Here is a 17930-nt window from a genome sequence, read left to right as displayed (position 1 = left end):
ACCTGCACGTTATGCACATGTACCCTAAAACTTAAAGTATAATTAAAAAAAAAAAAACAAAAAAAAAAGAAAATGATTTTGGTTTTTATAGTTTATGCACTCACCTATCAGATCCTATGATTCTACTGACCTGGTTGCTTGATGGGCTGTAAAATTCAACTTGTTTATTGAAATGGTAGATGCTAAAGAGAATATTTGCCTGGCAAGGCACAGAAAAAAATAAAATTAAAATATAAGCTTTCAAAAAGGTTCATCAGTACTACTAAGATTGCAATCACACATACAAATAAATCCCTTTAAAACCTCTAAAAATGAGTTGTTAGATCTATGTGAAAATACCCCAGATTAAGAAAATCTCAATTAGATTAAGAAAATCTCAATTCTGGTGTCAGAAAGACAAAATATATAAGAGGAAATGTCTCTTTAAAACAACATAAAACATAGTTAAAATGTATTTTAACTGTGCTGAGAAGTCATTTTTTTCTTTTTTTTACTATTTTTTTGTTTTTCTCTTTCCTTAACAAAAGATTCTCCCCAATCATCTGTTCAACACACAAATTTGAAATGTTTAGTGATACAAAAGAAAATACTATTCTTTCTTTTAAAAAGAACATTTTTTAAAATCTCAGATGTCTGAAGGTGGAAGAAAGTATTATTCTTTACATAAATATGAATTATGTGTCTTTCATAGACTACATGCTTGTTAATTTTCCTAATGGAGTTTAAAGTCTTTCCAATAATCCAGAGTTAATCCCAACCTGCTTCAGATGACCACGTTTTGAACTTTTGCTTCAAGTTTTTTGGTCAAGGACACACACAAAAAAAATCAAATCAAGTGATATCAAGTACAGAATTTTTTTTTTAAAGTAGCAGAAAAGAGTAATAAGAATTCTTAGAATTTTCCCTTAAAAATCCTTAGGATCATTCCATTCAATTCACTCATGCAAATTTTACAGTCCAATGAAATTGAATAAATTATTACAATGACTAAATTTAGTGCTACCTGGGAAAATGGCTAAAACTTCCTTTTCTATTCAATATTTGGTTTTAAAAGAGCTGCAATTGCAACTGGCACCCAGATCTTGGTTTCCAATACTATTTTCCAGTAAAAAGAATCAGAATTCCATGGAAAAAGAGCTGAATCTAGGAGTGAAGCAGGAAATATAAAAGGCAAATCTGGAGCATCCTGTAGTGTAGGAAAGTGAAGAAGTGCTCAAAAAAGAAAACAAAAATAAAACACAATGATGAAAGTGTGTTAAAGAGATAAAGAAGCCAACTAAAAGAGCTCTCAATGGCCAAAGCTGGAACAATTTGAGCAATAAAACTGTAGTACTGGATTATAACCCAAAAATGATATGATCCATGAGCCATATTTATATTTGTAAATGATTGAGGCTGGGGATGGTGACTCACACCTGCAATCTCAGAACTTTGGGAGCCTGAAGTGGGAAGTTCGTTTGAGCTCAGGAGTTCAAGATCAGCCTAGGCAACATGGTGAAACCCCATCTCTCAAAAATTACAAATATTAGCAGGGCATGGTGGTGTGTCTGTAGTCCCAGCTACCTAGGAGGCTGAGGTAGGGGGTTGGCTTGAGCCCAGGAGGTCTAGGCTGCAGTGAGCTACAATTACACCACTGCACTCTAGCCTGGGCAACAGAGAGAGCCTCAAAAAGATAATAAATAAGTTTTGACTGAAAAAATAAACAGAATGAGAGACATATCTCTTGTGTAGAAGCATTCCAAATAATTTACTTAGCCCTCATGAAAGTGGAACACAATCTTCCACTCCTTATGTGTGGGCTGCAATATAGTGACTTCCTTCCAGAGTAACTTCATAGTGGAGAAACCTATTAATAATAGGGGAATCTAGGTGTAGCATACATGGGGACTCCGTTTAATATCTTCACATGCTTTCTGTAAATCTAAATTTATTCTAAAATAAAAAAATGTATTTTAAAAGATTTTTTTTTTTTTTTAATATCTGCTACCGACTTTGGTTATCTGAAGTTTGCTACTTAGCTTACCAGTAGAAACCCTTAGTCAATTTTGGAATTGTACAATTCTTTGTTACACTCTCAAATCCGCAGGTCACTTGTGCTGAAATAGAATTGGAAAAATGAGAAGCATATTTCTGCATCTGAGTTGTGCTCTATCTGCAACTATCTACATGACTTAAATAACCAATTTGCTCATCTATGAAACCAGGCAAACCTGCTGCAAGGGCTTCCTGTTACCCCTATGGGGACGGTGGGTAACGCTGACGCCCTATCTGACACTCTCATCACTGAAAGTGTGTCATCTGCATCCTTCTCCAGCCTTCTCTAGCTTGGCCCACTCAGATGTCAATCTGGTACAAGATCTGGCTCTTTTAGTTTTCTTAAGAATTGATGCTCAAATGTCATTTTATAAAAAACCAACTACTGGCCAGGCACAGTGGCTCAAGCCTCTAATCTCAGTGCTTTGGGAGGCCAAGGCAGGAGAACTGCTTGACACTAGGAGTTCGAGTCCAGCTTGGGCAACATAGGGAGACACCAGCTCTATAAAACAATAAAAATAATAGCTGGGCCTGATGGTACATGCTTGCTAGTCCCAGTTACTACAGAGGCTGAGGCAGGAAGATTGCTTGAGCTCAAGAGTTTGGCACTGCAGCGAACTATGATTGTGCCACTGCACTCCAGCCTGGGCAAAAAAAATAAAAATAAAAATAAAAATAAATTCATGTCAACACCATATTTGGAAGAATAACCATAATTTAGGTACAATGGTTGCTTCTGTGTGGGGGAATAGGAGGCTGGTGTGGGAAAAAGACATACTTTACACTCCATAGACACTCTGGCTATCTGAATTATTTTTTACTATGTGTATGCATTAGCTATTTAAAAACTTATTATAAAAGCAACAAGAAATCCACTATTACTCAGGGAATACCACAGGTTTCTGATTTCAACCTTTATATCTGCTATCTGTGTATTATCTCTTTTTAATACAGTACCATAGACAGTAGTATGGCTCCAGGAGATTAGACTAAAATGATTTCAATCAAGTTCTTTTGTACTAAATCAGCTGTTTCAAAATAGCATAGCAGTCTTGGAATCAAAAGTGACTTAGGATGGAACATAGCCCTCTCTACTTACTAGTTATTTAATCTCACTAAATCTGAGCTTCTTCATCTGCAAAACAGGAATAACAGTACCCACATCCCATAAGACTGTTGGAAAGATTAAATAAAAACACATGTAAATTTCTTAGCCTAGTAGCAGGCACATCTATTATGGTCATTATCAGTATAAATGGAAGTCTGTGGAGGAGATCTGATTTATCACTCTGTCATGTCTTCTACTCAGCTATGGATCCAGAAGCAACTCCCAAGTGTAAACACCCACCAAATGCAATTGACTTTCAGCAATTATTATTCCTAGTTCATTAGGGAACTAAATACTTATCACTAACTAACTAAAATGAACAGTATTTCTTCTGCATAGAAATGCCCCAAATCCTAAGATACATGCAGAAGTCATACCTACTTAGAATTGAATAATTCTGTCTGGGCACGACGGTTCATGCCTGTAATGCTGGCAATGCCAGAACTTTGGGAGGCCAAGGAGGGTGGATCAGGCCAGGAGTTCGAGACCAGCCTGGCCAACATGGTGAAACCCTGTCTTTACTAAAAATACAAAAATTAGCCAGGCATGGTGGCACATGCCTGTAATCCCAGCTACTTGGGAGGCTAAGGCATGAGAATTACTTGAACCCAGAAGGCAGAAGTTGCAGTGAGCTAAGACAGTGCCACTGCACTCCAGCCTGGGCACCAAAGCAAGACTCTGTCTCAAAAAAAAAAAAAAAAAAAAAAAAGAGTAATTCTAATGAGCAATAAAGCAACAAAAAATTTAAGAACAGTGACATAAAACATGTTTAATTGTGCAGAGTGCTACTGTTGAAATTGTCTTTGGCATTATCCCAGAATATGGCATAAATTTAGATTTTTTAAACATTTTAAATATATGTTTAAATATACCCCAGCCTTTTGCCTTAGTTCACTGTAAAAAAAGGTATGTTCACATTTAACTTGGGCATTGGTTTTTGAGACTAGTGATAAGATACATAAATCATTTTAGTAAAAATACAGATTATAGTACATATAAATATATTAGCTGTTTAAATGGATATGTGAGTAGATTTTGTGTGCACAAATATGTGAATAAATAATGTTACCTACACGTACTCTTTGCTATGAATTAGGAATGTCATTCCTTTCCTGCCTCAAGAAAGTAGCTAAACAGTATATTTTACCCTGATTTCTATTTTATCTTGGGTTGTAAAATAAATCATTTCAAAAACTAAAGGTATATTTCTACTCATAGGATCTGTATTTGCATAGCTTCCCACAAAAACATACATACACACAGGCAACACTCAAAATACATGTATATCTCTATGTACTTGAATGTAGCTTCAGATATGTATGTTCTACCTTACCAAAAGATAAATTGAGAATTTTTTAATACTTTCTAATTCTTTGCTTTAGATTTTGCTACAAGATTCCTTAAACTGCCTCCTACATCTGAGATAACATATAAGAGAAAGACCATGTGTAAAACTGATTTAAAATCACATCAAGCTACTTGGTTGTCACTAGAAAGCCAAAAAGCATGGACCTGCTATAAATGTTTAGGCTGTCCTTGTTAGTAAATGCTCCAAAGCAACTGGGAAGAGATAGGGAAATCTGAAACCACAATGATAAAAATCTTAAAAGAATCATCTATTCCAACTAGTTAAGACTAGGAACCATTGAAGAAATCCCATTCTATGACTATGCTACCCTGTCCAATAATGGCTATTATTGACTATTTTTTCCCCACAAATCTTTCATTTTATATAATGCTTCACAGTTTATAAGCCATTCACATGTGTATCAAATCATCTAATCTCAACAAAACCTATGAGAAAAATGTGGTACAATTAAATCAGGGACACAGAAATAATGTGATTTACACAAGGCCACTAAGCTATGAGTGGTAAAACTGAGATGCATACCCAAGCCTCCTGCCCCTAAATGTATCTTCATTGTCTTCCACCTCATCTTCAGAACTGAATTCCACTTTCCCTGACAGGTCCTATTTCTTGCAGCACAATGCCCCCTCGTCCACCCAGCTGGAATTCTTCCTTAGGTGTTTTACCAAATCCTCTCTAGTCAATTCCCCACACTGTAGCCAGAAATATCTTCCCAAATTTAAATCAGATAGTCTCCTATGTAAGACCAGCAAATGTTTTTCACTATTTCTACGTAAGGAATAGACTTCTTTACCAAGGTCTTTACAGGCTGAGTGGCCTCATCCCTTCCTACCATTTCAGGGTTAGAGCAGATTCTGTGCACATCAGACAGGCTGTTTTTCTTAAGCACCATGCTTACTCACCCTAGATCCTTCTCCACCCCTGTTCACCTAGTCAGTGCATATTCTTTCTTTCTTCAGGCAAGCCTTCCCTTCCCTTCCCTTCCCTTACTAAGCAAATCAAATGCTCCTACTATATACTCTTTTTCATGGCACCGTATACTTCTACTTCACTGAAGTTACCATAGCTGCAATTTACATTTACTCATGTAATTACTTGGTTAATGTCTGCCTTTTCCATCAGACTGTCAGTGCCATAAAGAGTAAAAAGGAGGTCAGTTTTTCTGTTTTTAGTCACTATTATATCCCCAGTGCTTGGCACAATTTTCAGCCTGCTAATAGATACATGATTTAAAAGCTGAGCAAATATAGAACTAGATTAATTCAGCCTTAAATATCTGAAAATAGTTATTATTCTAATAATTTCTCTACACTACACACACAAAAGTTACGTTAGAAAACCACTCTGATTCTTCGTAATATTTTTTTATAATAAAGTTCCCAGATACTTCTTAAAACCTGGAAACCATAAATGAATACAATGGTATCTCATCATCAGTACAGAGACTGCACTTCCCCATTCCAAGTACCTCACTTCTACTAAAACAGTCTACACTTGTGTTTTAGTTTGTGCTGACAGAGCAATACCTGAGACTGGGTAATTTACAAAGAACAAAAACTTGTATCTGACAATCCGTGGCTGGAAGTCAAGGTGTAGGCAGGTTTGGTTGTCTGGTGAGAGCTGCATCCTCCAGAGTGGAGGAAAACTGTGTCCTCGCACGGCAGAAGGCAGAAAAGCAAGCTCCTGAAGGCTGTGGAAAGCTGCTTTTACAGGAGTCTTACTCCCACTCACAAGGGAAGGAGTCCTCATGACCTTATGACCTCTTAAAGATCCCACGCTCTAAAAGTATCACATTGGCCATTAAATTTCTACATCTCACTTTTGGAGGAGACACATTCAAACTATGGCACTGTGGGACATGGCAGTGACAGTTAAGCCACAACTTCTCACGTCTTTTCACATGAACTTCCTTTAAAACATATCCACTTGATTCATGGCTAGTGTGATAATTTGACAAACCTATATGCAAAATTTTATGTTAATCATTATTACAGACCATCTTACTTTCAGCCAATCACTTCAGATGGCTAAGCTTTTTTCAATCCTAATTCCTTCATCCAAACTATTAGCTTTTGCTCCCAGCTTTATGTGATATGCAAATATGATGTGCCTGTTTAATCCAAGTCCATGATAAAAATGATTAATAGAACAGAGTGAGAAAAACGGCCACGTCATGTCACTGGAAATACCATTCTCCAAGCTGACATCAATTCATTCATCAAAATATTTCAACCATCCATTAATTTACCTGGCCCAATAACCCAACTCCCAATTTGGCCATCTATTAAATATTTCATAAACATTTCATGAGACACTGTCTGAAACCTTACTAAAATCAACTTACTCCACCTATATAGGGAAAAAAAAATCACATGTTTAACATGACACACTCCTAGTGAGCCCATGTGGTCCCTAGAGGACTGCTCCTTTTCTAGGTTAAGTCCTCACAAGTCATCTGTCTAATCATCAGTTAAAGAATTGTCCCAAGGGCCAGGCACGGTGGCTCATGCCTGTAATCCCAGCACTTTAGGAGGCTGAGGTGAATGGATCATGAGGTCAAGAGATCGAGACCATCCTGGCCAACATGGTGAAACCCTGTCTTTACTATAGAAATTAGCTGGGCGTGGTGGTATGTGCCTGTAATCCCAGCTACTTGGTAGGCTAAGGCAGGAGAATAGCTTGAACTGGGAGGCGGAGGTTGCTGTGAGCCGAGATCACGGCATTGCGCTCCAGCCTGGCAAGAGGGCGAGACTCCACCTCCAAAAAAACAAAAACAAAAAACACACACAAAAAAGAAAAGAATCATCCCAAGGACAAACATAAAACCTACTAATCTTAAAATAGCAGAATTCTACATTTTTCTCTCTTTTTTGAAAATAAAAACAGTATCTCCATGATCTTTAGTTTTCTGTCATCTCTGTTACTGGTCATAATGGTTCAAAGATTACCTAACCATTCACATTTGCAAGTCTTTTAATCCTAGGACATTAACTAGTTGAGAGCAAAAAAGTGCTTTCTCATCATGCTTTACCTTTCTTAACTTCAATTCCCTTGCTTCATTAGTGTTCTTTACTGAACTTGAATATCATTTTCTTTTGATAGAGAAATTAAAAACCCAGGAGTTCCATACTCTGCTTTCACTCCACTATCCAGTGTTACATCTGTCCCAACCAGTAGTTTATTCTTTTATTATTTTTTTTTCATGATCTGAACATAACATGTTCCAGTACTTAGTATCTTTACAAGCCTCAATTCATTTTAGGATTCAGCTTCCTGTATGCCATTCTCTCAGCTTTATATGACATTTGTATTTGTGTCTCAACCTTTTCTTATTTATGAGAACCATTTTTGCTTATATGGTCAGTGTTTCACTTTAAGGAACTCCACACAATTCACTCATTCAATGAATGTTTTACTGATTGCCATCTATACGCAATTCATCAAACTAGAGTAAAGAATACAAAGATACCTGAGATCCATCTGGTGTCTGTCTTCAAGGAATCTAGACAGATATATAGACTGCTAGGTGGAATTGTAGGCTTCTATATTCCCAAGATAAAAATAAGTGCTGTGTGAGCAGAGTACACAGCAACTAGCTCAAGCATGAAATAGCTGCTTAAGTCTTCATCAAGGAAATGGCATCTGAGTTGAGTCGTGAGGAAGCAGTCATTAGAAGACTGGAAGTATCCTAGGGAACAGCATGTGCAAAGGCATGGCAATATAAAAAAGGACATTGTTTTCACACAGGAATGATGCAGCTAGGATTTAAGGTGCATGAAGTGTAATTCCAAGAGATAACTTAAAAATATGGGGTCAGTTATAAAAAAGGCCTTGTAATGTAAGTCTCCAATACATAGAATAAATAAAACAAAGCAAATGTTCTCTAAAGAATACTATGCAGCAGTTAGGAGTAGCAATCCAGATGTATGCCAATGATACAGACAGATCTTTAAAACAGTGCTGAGGTCAAAATAAAAAATGTCTGGAGCATAACACAAATAATGCAAATTTAAAATACAGGCACATCCAGTATTTGTCTGCACACAAAATTAATCTACATGTTTTACAAGGACACATACAAATAAAAAGATTCAGATCAGAAACATCAGAATTTACCTACGGAGCAGAAGAGTAATGGGGGTGGGAAATAGACACAAAGAGATTTTTCTTAAAGCAGATATATGCCTGTTTTATGACCCCCAAAGTCTGTATGCTTTCCTATAGGTGACAAAGGCTTTAAAGCCTGGGAATGGCAAAATCTAATGTAGCTTTTAGGAATAAAGGTTGCCACAGTGTAAAGAATACAGTCCTGCAGTTGCAGTTTCTTCTGGAGTCAATGAACATGGGTTCATTACCCTTATCTACACATGCTTAATAGATCTTTGTTATTCTGTAAGAAAAGGCTAAGTATAAGACTAAACTACCAGTAAGTAAAGATGGATGTAGAAACTTTGGTAGTAGAAGAAAGTGAAGACAAGAGCTGACAAGGAATAAGTAGTTACAGATAAAAGCAGCATCTTAAAACTCAAATTTGATTATCTGCCAAGAATAGTACTGAAAACATTCCTGCATTGCAGCAGACACTGAATTAAATAAATGCTAAGAATTTCACCAAATTGAAGATCTGTTCATTTTCTTATAAGTGTGCCAAAGGGAGAGCAATGAGAAATTAAAACAATGCCCCCTGAGTACGTCTTGGGAGCTCAGAGTAAAGATCTCTGGAATAAACTCATACGCGCCCTATCACTTGAGAGATGAATCTTGCATTACACCAAGAACTGCTTCATCTGTACAAACAGACTTTCTATAGAACTGTAACTGAACACTACAGGCAATGAGCCAACACTTTTAAATTTCATCAAGCTCTAGTGCCAGGTGACAACTGTTTGCTGTGACATGATTTATGCAACACATTTCATCTAGTTATCTCAGAATCAAAGGAATTTTACCAAAGGGTTCTCATTCAGATAAACAGGAAGAATTTCTACCCCAATCACATCTGTGAAAAGTGGAAGACACGTGGTAAGTTTCAGGATAAGATCCTACTGATTAAATTCTGAGAATAAAGGACTGGAAAACATAAAATTGGCACACTTACTGGGCACTCCTCTATTATGAAGACACTGTTTTACATTTGGATGCAGTGAGCTAACTAAAAAGAGACATAAATCAAAATAAATGGTATGAATAATAAGTGAAAGTATACATACATAATATATAACAATACTTATTTATATAACTTTACATTTCCATAGACACACTCGTGAGGGTCAGAATTTTTTGTTTTGCTCTTCCCTTTTTGTTCTGTGCTTCAGTAATTTCATTGGGATTCTTTTCCTTCTCAATCTTCTCTTCAAGTATCACTTCAGCCCCTAGTTATCTCATCCTACTACATTCTTATCTATTTTACTCAGAATAAGTTATAGTTTGATGGAAGGTAGAATTTAAAAGAGGACATCTTCCAATAATGACTCTAACACAATTTCATTTTGAAAGTATTTTACCTAAAGAAGGGTATCTATGTTACCCATGGATGGTGAGAGTATGAGTGTAGTTCCTTTCCTCTTCATAATATATGTGTTGCTTTTGTAATCGAGGAAAGGGGTTTTAAATAATGATACAGTGACATGATGGAGGAAAAAAAACTTTATTATAACAAATGTTCAACTAAAAAAGATGGTTGGTTACATATCAAAGGACCCTAATCTGGGATCTTCCTCTTGCCTTCTACCATTACTCTGGCTTACAATCCAGCTTAGATATGAATACACAAACCATAAGCTTTATTGTAGGGAATGTGACAAATTGAACGATGGAAGGCAGGGGCCAATAAAACCTAAAATTTACATTTCAGGTACTTAGAAAAGATACTAAATCTATTCTGGGCTCTACAAATTACATTGTATTTTACTAATATGCTCAATTTTCTTATGAGATGCAAATTAAATCAACACCAATTTAAGAACACAAATCCTCTTGCACCTCAATCTATGCATGGATGAAACTAAATCTAATATTTTAACATCACATAATAGATTTAATATTATTTTTAAAAAGTCCTTGTTCCATAAAACAATCACCCTATTTGCCCAGTTTTCCTCTTCCTTGTACTCATCAAGTAAGATAAACCAAATTTAAAAAAATATAATTTTCAATGTTCAATTTTAGTTTTCTTAGCTCTAAACTTGAAATTGATAAACTCAGTCATTGTACAACCTTATTCATGTCACTTAGTTCATTTCGGTCTACTTTAAATGAAGCAGGATTTCACAGACTCTCAGAGCTAGTACCTTACCTCCCTTAATCCCATCCCAACCCCACCTCAGGCTTAGTTAGTTAAAAGCTACATGCCCACTATCAAAAAAAGCTTCAAAACACTGTACTATTTTCTTGCCATTTCCAAGTATGCATGCTTTTATTTCTACAGTAAGAAAAGACAACGCTTCCCTAATCACTTAACCAATTTCCCAACAACATATTTTTATTATATGTCTAACAGAGAACTATAAACGCCTCTCAATACTTCTCCTATAGTCTTACTCTAATGTATTTAATGTTCTCATAGATTATTTTTTCTTACAAGATGACAGGTTATCAATATTTATAAAATCTGGTATTTTTTGGTACGTTTTAAACATCCATCGCTGAGATTTACTATTTTTTTCTCATTATTTATTTAAAATATGTACTTAATATCAATAATATTTATCAAAACTAGGTAGACAAAATATACGTAGCAAATGTTTACAAAGCTCTTCACAAGGTTAAAATTCTAATATTTTTTAAATACATAAGAGAGCAACAAACTATTTTCATCACATAAAAATGTAAGTTGAGTTTCATATATGTCACCCAATAAAGTTCACCATTTTTATTCATTTAATCCAACTTCCCAATCATCCAAAACAATTTTAACAGATACCGTTTTAGATGGTAGACAGCATTTGTCATCCTGATCCTAAAGTTCACAGAATGCGCTTTGGATGAAAATAGAACAGTTTTAATACCAACATGTAAAAAGTCACCCAACGAGGTCAAATCAATGACTAAGCAATCTAAATACATCTATCAGTTTTCTCATCTAAATGGGATACAATTTAAAAACTACTGCATGTTCAAGGAATAGTTTCTTGCCACAAAGAACTATTAGTAGAACAATATTATGCTAGAAAAAGAATTTTTTAAAATTTAATGTAACGTAACAATTACCACTGACAAGTTGTTAAGTTGAAATATAAACAAAGTATGACTTAATGAGAATGTACAAGAGATTTCACAAAATGTTTACATGAACAAAAACAAAATAATGTAAGTATTAACATCTCTGTGAATATATTTTCATATACCATATCTACGGTTTATTGATATTAAATTAATATCCAAGGTTATTAAATTTTAATTTGCGTATCAATTTTTACAAATGCCTATATAAGCATACCTACATAAGCTGTTTTATTTTCTGTTTTACTTTTTGTTTTTACATACAAATAATCATTTGGAGAACATCTGAAAGGGAGAACACGCCCTTCAATACATATTAAAATATTTCTTATTTCAGTCACAAGAACTAAGTTGTTTGAGTGCCACAAGTGAACTTTTGTGTTTTCCAATTCATAATTAAGTTGGGGTTTACTACTCCTGAAAATAAAAGGGGGAACATTTCCCAACTCATTTTATGAGGCCAGTGTTACCCTGATTTAAAAAAGAAAAAAGCAATAAACATACTACAAGAAAATTTGACTACAGAACAATATCCCTTAGGAAGACAAATAACAAAATATCTGTAACAAAATCCTATAAAACTCAGCAACACACATATAAACAGATAATGACAAAATGGGATTTATCCCAGAATTCAAGGTTGCTTTATCATTAGAATATCAATCAGGATATTTTACCAGATTAACAGACTAAAAGAAAAAGTATAAGGTCATCTCAATTTAACATTCACTCATAAATAACCCTCAGCAAACTGGGAATGGAAGGGAATTTCCTCAGCCTAATAAAAGGCATCCAGAAAGAAACTATAGCTAACATCATACTTAATAGGGAAGGACTGAATATTTTCTTTCTAATACAAGAGGGCAAGGATATCCTCCCTCTCCATTTTTACTCAACACTGTAGGTCCTAATCAAAGCAATAAGGTAAGAAAGATTAATAAAGGGCACACAAATTAGAAAAGAAGTAGTAAAAACTGTCTTTATTTGCAGACAACATGATTGTCTATGCAGAACACTTTTAAGAGTTTACCAAAAATTAAATAAACCTATTAGAAATAGTGCATTTAGTACACTGCAATGTTACAAGGTCAAAATATAAAAACTGTACCATACTTCAATACTAGTCATATTGTATTTCAATACTAGCATTGCTAATATTGCATTGCTAGCATTATAATAGCATGTGATGTCACTTATAATAGTATTAAACATATAATAGGAATAAACCTAACAAAAAATATATGCAAGAATTATGCACTAAAAACTGCAAGACACTGGTAAGAGAAATTAAAGACCTAAGTAAAGAAAGAGACATATCATGTTCATGGATCATAACACCCAATATTGTTTAATATATTAATTTTCTTGAAACAGATCTATAGAGTCAATGCAATTCCAATCAAAATCCCAGTAGGCTTTTAAAAATTTATATGAAAATGTAGAGGATATAAAGTAACCAAAACAATTTTGAAACACAAGAGAAAGTGGGAGGACTTATATATTACTTAACTGTAAGACTATAAGCTACAATAATCAAGAAAATAGGGTATTGTCATAAAGATAGTAATTTTAAAACGTAATAGAAATATACCCACATATATATATGGTCAATTAATTTTTCAGTGAAAATGCTAAGGTAATTAAATGGAAAAATTCTTGTCTTTTTCAGCAAATGGAACTGGAACAATCACATACCCATTTGGAAAGATACGAAACCTCACATCATATACAATAATTAACTCAAAATGTATTAGAAGCCTAAAAATGAGATTATAAGCTACTAGAAAAACATACACGGCAATCTAAATGATATTCGTTTAGATAAAAATCTTTTAACACTCTACAAAAAGCACAAAGGAAAAAAATCAATAAACTGGGCTTCATCAAAATTAAAGGCTTATTCTTTGAAAAGGCACACTAAACAAAATGAAAGCACAAGCCGACAGACTTGGAAAAAAAAATTGGAAAACATATCTCTGATAAAGGACTTGTACCCAGAATATGTAGATGTATATACAGAACTCAGTAAGAAGGAAAAAAAGAACTCTTTTTTTAAAACTAGGGGCTGAGCACTGGGGCTCATGCTTATAATCCCAACATTTTGGGAGGCCAAGGCAGGAGGACTGTTTGAGCCTAGGAGTTCAAGACCAGCCTGGGAAACATAGGGAGACCCCAGTATCTACAAAAAGTTTAAAAATTAGCCAGGCATGAAGGTACACGCCTATGTTCCCAGCTACTCAGGAGGGTGAGGTGGGAGGATTGTTTGGGCCCAGGAAGTCAAGGCTACAGGGAGCTGTGATCATGCCATTGCACTCCTGCCTTCATAAATACAAATGAAAATAAAAAATAGGGAAATGGTTTGGACACTTTACATAAGTACATATGCAAATGACCAAAAAGTACATGAAAAAATGCTCAAACAATTAATCATTTTAGGGAAATAAAAAGTAATGTAACTGTAATGAGTTACCATTACATCTTCATTAGAATGATAGCTAAAATAAAAAGAACTGTTAATACCAAGTGTTGAAAAGGATATAGAGCAACTGGTAGGAATGCAAAACGGTACAGCCACTTTGGAAAACAGTTTGGCAGTTATTTAGAAAAGTTAAAACATACCCTTATCATATGACTCAGCAATCGCTTCATACACATTTATCCGAGTAAAATAAAAACATATGTCCATAAAAACACTTATATTGCATAACACTGTGTCTGCATAACTGTTTGATTCATAATAGCTAAACCCTGAAAAAGAAAAATTCCAACAAATAGTAATCAGAATAAACAAATTGTGGTATAGCCACATAGTAAACTACTGCTCAGTAATAAAAAGGAATAAACTGCTGATCCATATACAGGTAAAATCTAAAAGAGGCCAGGTGCAAAAACTACATACTGCATGATTCCATTTATATAAAATCCTAGGAACAGCAAAACTGTAGTAATATAAAGTAGATCTGTGGTTGCCAGGAGCAAGGAGATAGGGTAAAGGATCGACTACAAACGGGCAGGAACAAATTTTTAGGGGTGATGGAAATGATCCATATTTGGTTGTAATGGTGGAACACAACTGTATATATCCGCTAAAACTCATCAAATTGTACACTTAAAATTGGTGAATTATACTGTAAGTAAATTACATCCCAATAAAGCTGATTTAACAAATAAAAGCAATTAAATATATGTTGAGGACTTTTACACTGGTGGGAATGTTTGATAACTTACCCATCCAAGAAACAGTTCCAACTTGTTAGATTTGAACAGGTAAAAATGTAAATACTAAAAAAAAAAAAAGAAAAAAAATTCAAAAGGTATCAGTGGAAAAGTAAGTGTCTCTCTCATCCCTATGACTCTATGCCTTTTACCACTTAATTTATAGTCACACGGAAACAATATTGGTATAAAACAAACTGTTCCTATTTAAAGAACAGTTAATTAACAATATGTTAACGGGGTGCTTTATTAAAATAGAAGAATCACTAACTCATAACAATATGCAGGTCATTCTTTTCCAGAGGGGAACCTTCCCCAAAGCCCTTGAAATCTGAATTCTTTACCCCTATAAATCAAGGGTATCAGTAGTCCGACAGCATCTTAGTATCTCACTTCTAACAACCTGCCAATCTTTGTTCTAATATCTTGTGGCAAATACAAACCATTTCTCATCATATGTTAATCTGTTTTTCTTTCTTTCTTTTTCTGAAACAAAGTCTCACTCTGTTTCCCAGGCTGGAGTGCAGTAGCATGATCTCAGCTCACCACAACCTCCGCGTCCGGGGTTCAAGTGATTCTCCTGCCTCAGCCTCCTTAGTAGTTGGGATTACAGACATGCACCACCACGCCCAGCTAACTTTTTTTTTTTTTTTTTTGTATTTTTAGTAGAGACAAGGTCTCATCATGTTAGCCAGCCTGGTCTTGAACTCCCAACCTTAGGTGATCTACCTGCCTTGGCCTCCCAAAGTACTGAGATTACAAACGTGAGCCACTGCACTTGACCCATATGTTAATCTGGATATACTACAAGTTCGATGAAAATATCCTTAAAGAGTAATTACAAAAATCAAAGCTATTATTCCTGTTCTACAGTATACAGGAATAATACAGCTATTATTCCTGTTCTACAGTGTACAAAGAAGAGAAGGTATACAAACAGGGCATTTTTATTAATAATACAAGATACCATATATCTCAAAACAGAGCAGTAAGTGGGAAAGACAGTAAGTATTGCTATGGTGAAAAAAAGAAAAAGCAAAAGTGGACTCAAAGGAGATGGGGGAACTTGACTATTCCTAAAAAACAGGATTTGAAAAAAAAAAGTGAAGGACAGCATTCGGATCAGAGCAAAGAACAGGAGAATGACGTAGCTGTGACCATATGAACAACATTTTCAGTGATCAGAGTAGAGACAACATATTTAAGTGGGAAAATAAGAGAGAAATACAAGATTTGAAGCACAGAGTTTATTCAAACAGCATTTATTAAGTACCTACTATATGCCATGCATAGCACTGAAATGAGCTACTTGAAAAGAAATTCCAGACTAAGAAATTTTGTCTTTTTACTCTGTAGCAGGAAAATAGAGTTCTAAAGAACTCATGGCAATTTTATACATCACTATTTTAACCAATCTTGGCAACAAATAATTTTAAATAATAGAAAAACAGAAACTCAGGAAGGTATATGCATATGCTTAAAATCATATAGCCAAAACCAAAGCAGAAATCCCACATCTTCCTATTCCTAGCTCTATGCTCCTTCTCTTGCTCTACTGGCTATATCCTTTAGTCCTCTTCATTTTCTCAAGCAAATAATAAATTATTAAAAGAAAAAAATGTGATGCAATAAAAGTAAAGTTTTAGTCAAATGCATATGGCTAGGTTGTACGGGTTGAATTAAAAGGTAAAGAACATGGATAAAATGAAATCTATTAGCATAGGTTGGCACAAAAGTAACTGTGGCTTTTGCCAATCACTTTTGCACTAACCTAAAGTTACTATAATAATCTAGGAATTGGTGGTAGCAGTAGGAACGGAAGCCACTGGATAACGATTCAATTTTGAAAATACCAAGAGATTCAAAGATAACTAGGTGATTAGTAAGTAGAGCCACTGGCAAAATGTAAATATCAAGAAATGAGTCTATTTTGTTGGGAAAATCATCTACTGTGGTCAAATTATTGCCCAAAGTCAAAGATATTAGATCAAACATTTCACAAGTTTCTATCCCTGAAACAGAATAATCCAGAGTTTACTACCATCCTTGGACCTTTTATTTACAAATACTTACCATTTTCTGTCTAGACTTAAAGCCTAGACACCACCGTCTATGCAATCCCCAGGGGTATTCATATCTATAAAGCCCAATAAGAGTTTATGCCCACTTCCTGGAAACCTCTAAGAGAGAGCTGATATATCTAAATCTAAAGAAATACACACACACACACACACACACACATACACACACACGTGTGTGTGTGTGTGTGTAATTAAGTCTATCATTGAGCCAAGGCTTTCTTTCAGGGAATCAGGGTTATTTGTCAGTCGTAAGTAAATGACTAATCTCTATATCATACATTAAGGCTTACAACTGAGAAAGTATTTTAAAACCTACATAAAGATGAATCTATCTTCCCTCTTACATGAAAATTATTTCTCAAGGAAAGGTTATATTCATAACTTCTTCTAAGGTCCTGAAGAATTCCATTCACTTATGATATTAATTTTTTAATGAAAATACTGGACTAGTAGCTCTTTAATAATTATACATGAAGACATCCAACAGAATAACTAGTCTTCAAAAGAGGATAACAAAGAGGATGAGGACCAAAGAAGTAAGAGCTAAACCCAAGTAAAAGCATATGAAACCTGGTATGTGAAGAACAGAGGTCAATGCTGCTCTTTGCAATGGCCAGTAGAGGCTGCCAGTGTACAAGCACATACAGGGCTTCCCCTCCCCGCCTGCCACAGACACAGAGTTGTCAACAAAATACGAAACATTTCCATGGTATAATATGAAGCCCAGCACTCTAGGCTCATCATAGAGCTTCATAAGGCAGCAAACACCAAGTGTCCTTTCAACCGTGGCTTCTGGGTATATGTCATGGGAACAAAAGAACGCCAGAATATTTTTTGAGTACTTTTGAAACATGATCGCATTTAGCCACTGTCTGACCAAAAGAAACCACCAATCCTATGT

General features: G+C 35.0%; 1 protein-coding gene and 1 pseudogene across 3 annotated transcripts in view; one reads left to right on the top strand and one right to left on the bottom strand.

Annotated features, from left to right (window-relative positions):
- Window positions 1-17930, bottom strand: part of RFX3 (regulatory factor X, 3 (influences HLA class II expression)) — a 303708-nt gene that overhangs the window by 231375 nt on the left and 54403 nt on the right. The gene's annotated exons all lie outside the window — the stretch shown is intronic.
- Window positions 15179-15902, top strand: LOC105508476 (annotated as a pseudogene).

The sequence above is a fragment of the Colobus angolensis genome, unplaced genomic scaffold (genome assembly GCF_000951035.1).
Source record: "Colobus angolensis palliatus isolate OR3802 unplaced genomic scaffold, Cang.pa_1.0 Scaffold162, whole genome shotgun sequence".
Taxonomy (NCBI): domain Eukaryota; kingdom Metazoa; phylum Chordata; class Mammalia; order Primates; family Cercopithecidae; genus Colobus; species Colobus angolensis.
The sequence above is the reverse complement of the archived record's forward strand: the minus strand, read 5'-3'. Positions and strand labels throughout refer to the sequence as shown.